This window comes from Echinops telfairi, unplaced genomic scaffold, assembly GCF_000313985.2.
Source record: "Echinops telfairi isolate 266 unplaced genomic scaffold, ASM31398v2 ScPeMD7_25;HRSCAF=90, whole genome shotgun sequence".
Taxonomy (NCBI): Eukaryota; Metazoa; Chordata; class Mammalia; order Afrosoricida; family Tenrecidae; genus Echinops; species Echinops telfairi.
Genome location: NW_022103922.1, coordinates 2787352 through 2797377, shown reverse-complemented (window position 1 = coordinate 2797377; position 10026 = coordinate 2787352). Strand labels below are relative to the sequence as shown.

General features: G+C 59.3%; 1 protein-coding gene across 1 annotated transcript in view; it reads right to left on the bottom strand.

Annotated features, from left to right (window-relative positions):
* SARDH (sarcosine dehydrogenase) overlaps positions 1-1822 on the bottom strand; it is a 44539-nt gene extending 42717 nt beyond the window's left edge. Inside the window, exon 1 of the mRNA XM_004714527.2 lies at positions 1705-1822. The gene's annotated coding sequence lies outside the window, so the exon portion shown is untranslated. The remainder of the gene's footprint in view (positions 1-1704) is intronic.
* Between the last annotated feature and the right edge of the window lie 8204 nt (positions 1823-10026).

Genomic DNA, 10026 nt, shown 5'->3' with positions numbered 1-10026 from the left:
CGCCCCTGCCAGTCCGGGCACTCCCAGGGGCGGGCTGGGGGCGGGGGCTGGCCCTGGCCTCCATGCCCTCTCCCTTCCCCCTTCCCAAGCAGCTGCTCCAACCTGAACCTCTATCCTGCTTCTGCAGCTCCGGGCCCCAGGCCCAGGGAGGAGGGCATCTGAGGGCACAGACTGAGGGGTGGTCCTTGACCAGAGGCTGGACTTCTGGGCTTCAGAGCAGGTGGGGTAGGAAGGATGGTGAGGGGCCCTGGCAGGTCCTTCCCCAGGAAGAGGGTCAGGAGGTGCCCCCTGGAGGGTGTGTGAGGTCCCTACCCTACCCCCACCTCACACCCACCCCATAGTGCCCCTCGCTGTGTTACTCAGTCCACAGGGCCTGCAAGCAGTGGGGGTCCTGGCAGTCAGCCCCTCGAATCCCAGGAAGGGATCAGCCTCATCCACGGGCAGACCCGGACAGTGCCCACCTTGTGAGGCCTACCTCCATCCCCCCAGAAGGGAGGGGAGTCCAGCCTGCCCCACTTCCCAGCTGCCAACGACCTTGTGTCCCGCCCACAGTGGGGAGGGGCCAGCAGGGCCCTGAATGCCGTTAACAGCTGGGTGACCAGTACAAGTCATCTCCCATGCCAGCCGCGCACCCCCTCCGGCACACCCCCAGTCACCTTATCTCTCCAACGGGCACAGCAGGGGCTGTGGGGGCCCAGGGCCCCGGCTGCCTGCAGCTGCTGGTGCACGGGGCAGCAAGTGTGGGCACAGGCTGCATGCCCGCTGGGCGCTGTGCTGGAGAATCAAGACCGGAGCACGCCTGTGCGTGTCCAGTGAGCCCAGCTGCCCTCGAGGGCTGAGTGGCCTCCGTCCTGCCCTCCTGACCCCGGTTCCACCCTCACCTGGCTGCCCCGACCCCTGCTCAGCCCTATGGCAGCCCCCTCTAGAGCCTATCTCCACCCGCTGATGGGGACAGCTCAGCCTGCGGGGAGACCACAGTGGGCTTGGCCCTGAGCCCTGCGTCCCTGTCTGCGCCCCATGCACTTCCGCCCTTCACTCCTGGGGAGGCACAGCCTGGAGGGTGGGGCCCTGACACGGAGAGTCCCCGAGTCGCCGATCAATCTGTCCAGCTGGCTGCCACATGTCTTTTCTCAGTGAGACGGGTCACTACAGATCCCAGTGAGGGACAAACAGCCTTTCCATCCAACAGGTGGCTGGGGAGGGGCTAGCTGGCCCCCAGCATGAGGCTCCCCAGGGGAGCCGTGGAGAGGCAGAGAGGGGGCAAGGATGAGGGCAGCCAGTCCCCGTCCTCAGACCCTGGCCTGCTTAGCGCTCTGGATAGGGTAGCTAACGGGCAGGGGCACGGCAGTATCCCTGCCCCTGGGCAGCGCCAGCCCCTGGCCCCTGCCCTGAGCACAGAGCCAACATTGGCTCTGACAGAGTGGCCGTCTGGACTTTGGACTCAGGTGTGGGGCGCTGTCACTGGCCGGCTGGATACTGCCCACTCTGGTCCCGGAGAGATGGTGGGCGACAGCCTACGCCCGCCCCACTGTCCTGGAGGGAGGGAGTGGGCAGGGGACGGCCAAGGATGACAGGAGGGGTTCGCATTGCCCGCCTGCCCGTCGTCCCCAGCCTCAGTTTCTCCATCTGGGGAGTAGGGCTCTGACCCTGGCCATGCGAGCTCTGGAGTGTTCCAGGAACTCCCAGCACATCCCTCGCTCCTACCTCCGGGCTCTGTGATGGACTCCGGGCAGTGCACCCACGTCCAGGCAGGGTCCCAAGAGCAGGCCTTCTCCAGGACTGCAGTCCCTCTCCAGCCTCCTCGGGCCTCCAGCTGCCGGCAGACACGCTGCAGGAAGCCCCTCCCCCACCACTGGGCCAGTCCTCGCCCCCGCCTGCTGGCCACACTCCCAGAGCCGAGGGGCGGGAGGAGGTTCTGCAGGCCGCCCAGTCAGAGGACGGAAGTCCAGGGAGGAGCAGGGGGAGGGTCTGAGGGAGGAGAGGAAGAGTAAACACTAAGCTGCAGCCTGGGCAGCGCCCACGCCCCCCACCCACCCCCACCCAGCATGCCCCTGCTCGGAGAGTCTTCCAGAAGGATTTCTGGGGTCCCAATTCCTCAGTGTTCCTACAAGAACCCGTGAGGGTTGGATTGTGCCCTCTCCCAAGAGAGACTGGAGCCTGAGAACAAGGTTTTGTTTGGGAAGGCATCCACCAGGGGCACGTGATGCAGGAGTGGGTGGATCCTGACCCTGGCTGAGCGCCCACAGATTCAAACCCAAACCGCCCTCGAAGGGAACGAACAGAGACCGGACAGCGCAGGGTAGAAGGGCCGAGGTGGTCTCAGCGACTGTGCCTCTGTCCAGGAGCAGAAAGCCTGTCTCTCTCCCATGGAGCAGCTGGTAGTCTCCGACTGCTGACCCTTGGTGCCCAGTCCAGCGCTTAACCACGGAGCCAGCAGGGTCTCCAGTGACCCGTACAGGCTTCCCAGAACTGGACATCTTTACAGGAGCCTCATCGTTCTCCCTAGGAGCGGCTGGTAGATTTGAACCGCCAACCTGGAGATTAGCAGTCCAACGATTACCTCACATGCCACCAGGGCTCCTTAACCCATCTGAGTGGCATCCTTGTAAAAGGGAGAGAGGCCGGAGGACAATGGTGTGGTGCTTCAGTTCCAAGCCTGGAAGGTGTGGGCCCCCAGACCACCCTCCCCCCGACAAGCCTCTGGGGCAAGCCTGGCCCTGCCTTTGACTCGCGAATTCCAACTGCGGCCTCTGCAGTAGGGAGTAGACAGTGCTTGCCCCAAGCACAGAGATGAAGTCCTTTCTGCAACGGTCATGGGGGCATGGCCTTCAACTGCCCCCATGGTGTCATAGGGCAGAATGCCCCCGCCCAGAGAGCCAACCAGGTTGCGTGGTCCAAGCAGGAGGACATCAGGAAAGAGGAGGACTCTCAAGAGGGGATGGACATAGTGGCCGCAGCGAGGAGTTCAGGCACAAGCACATGGTTCTGTCCTGTGGCACCTAACAGCCCCCGCTGCCGAGCAGTTAGCCCACCCTCCGCCGCAGAGCTGGCCACTGGGCGGCTTGGATGCTGGGGGTCTGTGCCCCAGGACTCTGGACACCAGCAGGGTCCCCATGTGGCTGTTTGGTGCCATCCAGTCGGTTCTGGCTCACAGCGTGTGTGTGTGTGTGTGTGTGTGTGTGTGTGTGTGTGTGTGTGTCTCCCACCCGTCCAACAGTGGAAACACTGCCTGGTCCTGGGCCGATCTCCCAAATGTCCCCATGTGGGGTCTTCAGCGGAGCTTCCAGACGCAGACAACAGAGGCTCTGGCGCCCGACCTCTCATGGCCAGAGAAAGGCTGCAGGGAGCCCTGGGACATGGTCTGAAGCCAGGCTGGGGGTCCAGCCCTCAGGTGGCACGGTGGGTGGTGGGGGTCCCATAGCGGTGTTTCCTTTTGCAGGGCTGACCCAGCAGCAGCACACCCCCCCCCATCCCCCCACTGCTCCCGAGGATCACCCTGGCTGTGCTCCCTCAGAGACTGACTGGTCCGCTCATTCCGTGTTCCTCACGCCGCCATCATCCAAACATCCATTCTCCAGCCCTCCTCCGACACCGTCCAGCGCAGGAGGGGCAGTGAGGACCGAGGCTTGGGCCAGGTGCCCCTTAGTCTTCCGGGGGACGTTAGCACTGTTGACACCTTGACCTGGTTGGTGACTACTCCTGTCTGGTAGACAGGAGTTCTTGGGTTCGAATCCCAATCCAAACCCACTACCTCTGAGTTGATGCCCAGCTTATAGTAGCCCAAGACTGAACCATTCCAGGGACAGACACTCCGTCTGGGAGCCACGGACCTTACACAGCAGCTCAGTGCTGGCCCACCAGGGCTCAGGAGACTTCCTATCTGGGCGATTAGCTCTCAGGTTTCAAGCCAGTGTGGTAGTTACATCATCTGGTGTCCATTTGAGAGGATTATGAGTGAAGGGGTGGAGTCTGGCCTGTCAATCAAGATATGACCAATGAGGCCTCTATGTGGGCGTGGCCTTCTCCTGAGGATTCTGGGGACTCCTGGATTTCCTCCTTGGAGACAGGAGACACACTGTCTCTCGGCTCACTCCCTTGGAGACTCTCTACTGACAAGGCACATGGCACTAGGCTGATAGACCCTGTGCCCGGGAACTGGAGGAGCCACGTGGAGACCCCTGCCAGTGCTGAGATGCTTCTACTGCCACTGGATCCAAAGACTTTCCACCCACTGGCCTGTGATCTTCCTGCATTCAGCATCATTGCATGTGTTTCGTGTGTCTGAAGAGGACTTTATAGATTGGTATCAGACACATGGGCTAATATACTTATGGGCTTGGGCAGCACTGGGTTGGGGTGTTTTCTTAATGCACACTTACCTTTTATATAAAGCTCTCTTACACACATGAGTTTCTATGGATGTTTCTCTCGTCTACCCGGACTACCACCACCAGAAAAGAACCAGCTTGAAGCCCCGGTTTGGAGGGAAGGGCAGAGCCTGGGTCTAAGATCCCCATGCCCACCAAGGCCCCTCCCACCACCATCTGGGGCGGGGGATGCCCAGGCCCCCAGAGTTCTCTCAAGAAGTCCTGGCCCCCTTGGACCCAGTTCATGGCACGTGTGCTCAGAGACTGCAGATTCCAGCTACTCCCTCCGCCCTCCGAGGGGGTCTCAGGCCTTCGCCTGCAGCCCCGGGCTGGACTCTGCCTCTGTTTTTCACTCTCTCTGTTCCTCCAGGGCTGAAGGTACAGGACCCTCCTGGAGACCGAGGAGCTAGGGACTCTGGAACCTTGCAGTTCTCAAAAGGTGGGAGGACGGACAGAACCATCTCAGGCTGGAGGTCTGGCGGCCTCCCGGACTGGGGGCTCTGTGCCCCACCACCCCACCACCAGGAGTGAAGGACCAGTAAGCAAGGTAAGCCCTGAATTCCTAGTGTTTACTGGCTCATCTGAAGTGAGATTGTTCCCACTACAGATGGATAAGTAAGCACAAGGAGACCACGCTTACTGGGCCCTCAGTCCATGCCAGGGTGTACAAGTGTAGAGATTGGGATTCTGCGGGAAGGGGCTGGAGGCTGGGGGCGAGCAGCTGCTGGCCACACTGCGAAGCAGTCTTTGATATTCTGGGGACATGTGAGGTCATTCATGACAGATGAGGAGGTAAACACAGGTTGGCCGGGCTGACCTCCTATGTTCTGACCCTGACCACACAGTGGGCAGAGAGAGGCAGCTGAGCCTTTGTGGGAAGTACTGTCCCAGGGGCCTCCTGTGAGCACTGTACCTGAGCCCGGTCCCTCCAGGGGCAGGGATGGTCAGCCCAGGAGTGAGCCCACGGACAGGGCAGGGCAGGGTCCCCTTGAGCCCACAGCCCTGGCCCGGTGGGTCTGCACTCAGCTCAGACTGGTGGGGGTGATGGTCCACAGCAGTTTCTGTGGGCCCGGCTGGCACCTCCCAAGAAAGTGTCTGCCTATTCCTGGGGCGAAGACGGCAACGTGGGGGGCCACCTGCGGTCTGGCTCCCCAGAGCCCTCCAAAGGGGTGCTGGCGTTAGCCTGGAGCGTGCACCGTTGCTGTGTTGGGTGCTGTTTGGTGGGGTACAGCCCACAGCGACCCCAGGCAGAGCGTCAGGAAGCACCCACTGGTCCTCATCTTTCTCCCTGGGGAGCCCCGAGTCTGCTTCCCACGCGCTGTCAGTGTGGAACAAGAAACAAACTCTCCTTGGCATCGCTTGGTGGTGGTGTGTGATTTATCCCGAGGGTGAGCCCTCCTGTGATAGGTTCAGTGTGCCAACCTGGCCAATAGGAGCGTGTGGGCGGAGCTTAATCAGATCGCAGCTCGATTGGAGGACCAACGAGATAAATGGCTCTGCAAGGCCCGCCCCCCTCTCGCTTGCTCTCTGGTGGTCAGGCCCGCTGGCTAGTTCTCTTCCTCAGTCTGTGAGCTGCACCACCTGTGGGCCAAGCCCACCCATGGATCCTGCATCATGTCGCTAGAGCTTGTGGTCCTTCGAGACCTGCGTCGCCACGCTGCTGGTGCCCACATTGCTTGGGCGTGAGGCTGGTGGATCCTGTCACCTTGCATTGCTTGTGTTTGATATCCCACCAGGGTTGCTTTGCTAAGCTCCTGAGCTCCTGACTGTGGCTGACCTGCCTGCTGCCTGAGAGCAGACTCTGTCTGTCTCACCTGAGGGAGGACTCTGCTGTCTGCGTCCTTGATCTTGGACCAAAACCCCCTCATGAGCTGAAGGGCTTCCAGTGTATTAACTGTTCCACGAAAGTGAGTTGAACTGAGCCCTCTGGACGGCGGTGTGGACTAATTAGCTGTTATATTCATTCTCGCTGCATCAACCTATCCTTATATATATATAGAATCCTAAGTGTCCTGGATTTGTTTCTCCAGAGAACCCTGCCTAACACAGACACCTCTCCACCCCCAGGGTCCCAGATTTAATGAGGGTCTTTGCTACAGGGCCCAGCACCCTCGGTGGGTGCTGGCCTTTGCTCTTCTGGCCCCAGCATGCCCAGCTTGTGCAGACTGGCCTGTGAGCTCAGCCAGTCGGAAAGAGAAAGCCAGTACCCCTCCAGGGACTCCTGCCTTCTCTCAGTTCATTGGCATGTGTGAGGGGGTGTCAGAAAGTTCACAGACAAATGGAGCGGAGAGAAAAGAAACCTGTGAAGCCCCCTGGCACTGGCGGATGAGACGGGGCTATGTTACAACAGTGGTTCTGTTGCTTTATCAGATTTCTAATCCACTGTAAACCACCCTCACAAGGGTTGCTAAGTGTGAGCCCACTGCTGCAGCCACAGTGCTGCGACATGTGTGAGGGTCGGTGGGGAACAGACTCAGCCAGACTGCTGGGATGGGCCCCTGGGCCTCCTCCTCCTCCCGGCGCTGCCGCATCCACTCCCAGGGGCCAGGCTGCAGTCACGGCAGCTTCTCGCCCCTCACACCCCTCGCCCTGGGCCCTCCCTCAATTTCAGCTCATTTTCTTCGCATTTGCAGGTGAATGAGAGGCTTTCTACTCCCAGGAGGACCTGTCCTCTAGGACGGACGGAAACCCACAGGGCATTCTACCCTGCCTTCTAGGGCCGCGGAGTCACATCGGCTCCATGAGGGCAGGGAGGGCCTGGGTCTGAGTGTTCATCTTGGGCTTCAAACGGATGTGTCCACAGGCAGGGGTGGAGTCTGGCCTGTCAATCAGGTCGCAGCTTAGTGACCTCTTTTGGAGGCTCCTCGGAGATAAATAACTCACTGGAGGCAGACCACATACACACTCTCACAGTGAGACATTCCTGTTGATGAGCCACGTGGAGCCACGCTGATGGAGCCAGAGCCCTGGAGCTGGAGGAGCCACGTGGAGACCCACGCCAGCACTGAGATGCTTCTACTGGCACTGAATCCACAAGACTTTCCACCCACTGGCCTGTGATTGTCCTGCACTTGGTGTCATTGCATGTGTTGCATGAGTCTGAAGAGGGATTTACAGACTGGTGTCAGACATATGGGTTAATATCGGACTTATGGACTCGCTCTGGACTGGGTTGTTTTCTGAATGTACAGTGACTCTTTGATATAAAGAGCTCTCTATTACACACACGAGTGTCTCTGGATTTGTTTCTTCTAGTCAACCCAGACTAACACCGCCCTGTGATGTGGCAGAAGTGCTTAGTCAGTTCTGTAAAGGGATCTGTCTGAGTAGCCCACCACGTGTAACAACAGGGTGGGATGCAGCCAACACCCCTACTCGGGTCGGAGCCTTGATGCAATCAGAAGTACATTCCCTTGGTGGGTGGGCGTGTCCTTCCTTCCATGCAAGTGGGTGCTGTAGGAAAGTCTGCTCTGTTTTCTGCTCGTCTGAGTCCTGAACCTGGCTCACTGACATCCAGTTCTTTAGACGAAAGGACGGCCTGCCTGCAGGTCCTGGGACCTACCAACAACCTGCCCTCTAACCTGACCTTGGATCCAGTCACCTCTGCAGCCACCAGCCTGTTGCCTTCCTGCCAGTCCTGGGTTGATCAGCCCCTGCAGCCACTTGGAGTTGGGGGGAAGCCTCTAGCCCACAGGTTCCCAAACTTGCTGGGCCTACTTAAAAATGTTTGTACCATAGCCAAGAAGCTAGGATAACGTGTCCATATCTGCATCTGCAGCCTGCACCCCTGTCCCCCTGATGATCCCTAAAAGTGCCCCACCTCCCCCAGTGGGCGGTATCATCCACCTTGGGAAACACTGATCCAGCCAACCATCTGACCAGCAGACATAGCACCTACCCAGCCTGGGACGGGCTCACTTCTAGAACTGAGGGCCAGTCTTTTGCGGTGTGTGGGTTCTCCCTACCCACACCGGCTCTGCACCTCTCACAAACAGGTCCAAGCCATGCTACTTCCACCTTTGCTAGCTTAGTTACCGAGCTTAGATGGCACTCCTTGCCGTATGCTGCCATCAGGCGCAGCCACAGCGGCCCGTGTGCAACAGATCCAACCCGCCCGAGCCTGTGCCGTCCTCACAAGCTTCCATGTGTGAGTTCCTTGCTGCGGACACTGTGTCAGTCCACCTCCCTGAGGCTCCTCCTCTTGTTGGCCAAGCAGGGCCTGGCCCCTCCCAATCACATGTCCAAAGGATGCCACCTGTGGTAGTGACACAACCTGGCGTCAACGTGCAAAGGGTGGAGTTTAGCCTGTCAATCAGGTCGCAGCCCGATGACCTCATTTGGAGGCACAGCAGAGATAATAGCTCACTGGAGGCCAGATCCACACTCTCTGCTTCCTTTTCCTGCTGACAAGCCACCTGGAGCTACCCTGATGGAGCCAGAGCCCTGGAGCTGGAGGGGCCACGTGGAGACCCACGCCAGCGCTGAGATGCTTCACTGCCACTGGATCCACAAGACTTTCCACTCACTGGCCTGTGATTTCCCTGCATTCAGCATCATTGCATGTGTTGCATGAGTCTGAAGATATGGGGTAATATCAGGCTTATGGACTTGCTCTGGTCTGGGCTGTTTTCTTAATGTACAATTGCTCTTGGATATAAAGTTCTCTCTTACACACAGATGAGTGTCTATAAATTTGTTTCTCTAGTCCACCCGGACTGACACACCACCCTCCCTCCTAAGGGGCCTTCTGGCTGCACTTCCCCCACGGGTTGTGTGTCCTTCTGGGAGCCAGGGTCCAGTCCATTCTCCTCTCCAACTCCACAGCTCCCCATCCTGCCTGCCCAGGATGCCGCCGGCGGGCTCCCTGACCCCAGCTCTCCCATCCTCCTCCTTCTGTAGCAACACTTCCTTCTGTGTTCCGGGTGCTCGGTTACTAACCCGAGAGCTGGCAGCTCCCAGCCACCCAGGGGTGCCCACTCAGGGGAAACACCTGGCAGTCTGCTTCTGAAAGACCCTGAAACAACACAACGACTGCCATCGAGGCAATGCCAACTCCCGCATGGCGGGGCACCAAGTGTAAGCCCTTCAGGAGCAGAAAGCAGCGGGACTGGTGGTTCCGGAGCGCTGGCCTTGGGGTGAGCGGCACAATGTGTGGCCACGGCCCCATTAGAGCCCTTCCTCTCCTGAACCTGGTAACACAGAACCAAACTCACAGCCTGACCTGACTCACAGGGCAGGGCGGAACTGTGAGCTTCCAGGGCTGTTAACTCCTAAGGGGAGTAGAAAACCTTCTTTCCCCCCAGGAGCAGCTGGTGGCTCAAACTGCTGCGGGATCCAGCCCACCTCCGGATGGGTCCTCAGGGGCGGCTGTGTAATTGAAGGAAGAAAGTAAGAGGCAGACAAACGTTTTGGGGTGCTCGCCTCCATGGTATCGGGAACCAGGTCCGGGAGAGAGAAAATGTGCTCTTACATCAATTTGCATAGTCTCTCAGGGCATGCAAGCCCCCCTAATTACAGGTAACCACATACACAACAAAGTGGGCTGTACCCTAACCGTAGCGGTCCCTGAGCTCCTTGGGGAGTAACCTGACACCAGTGTGGGGGCAGGTCAGGGGGTGACTGTCCCCTGAGCAGGGAGAGCAACAGCACGTGTCTGCTC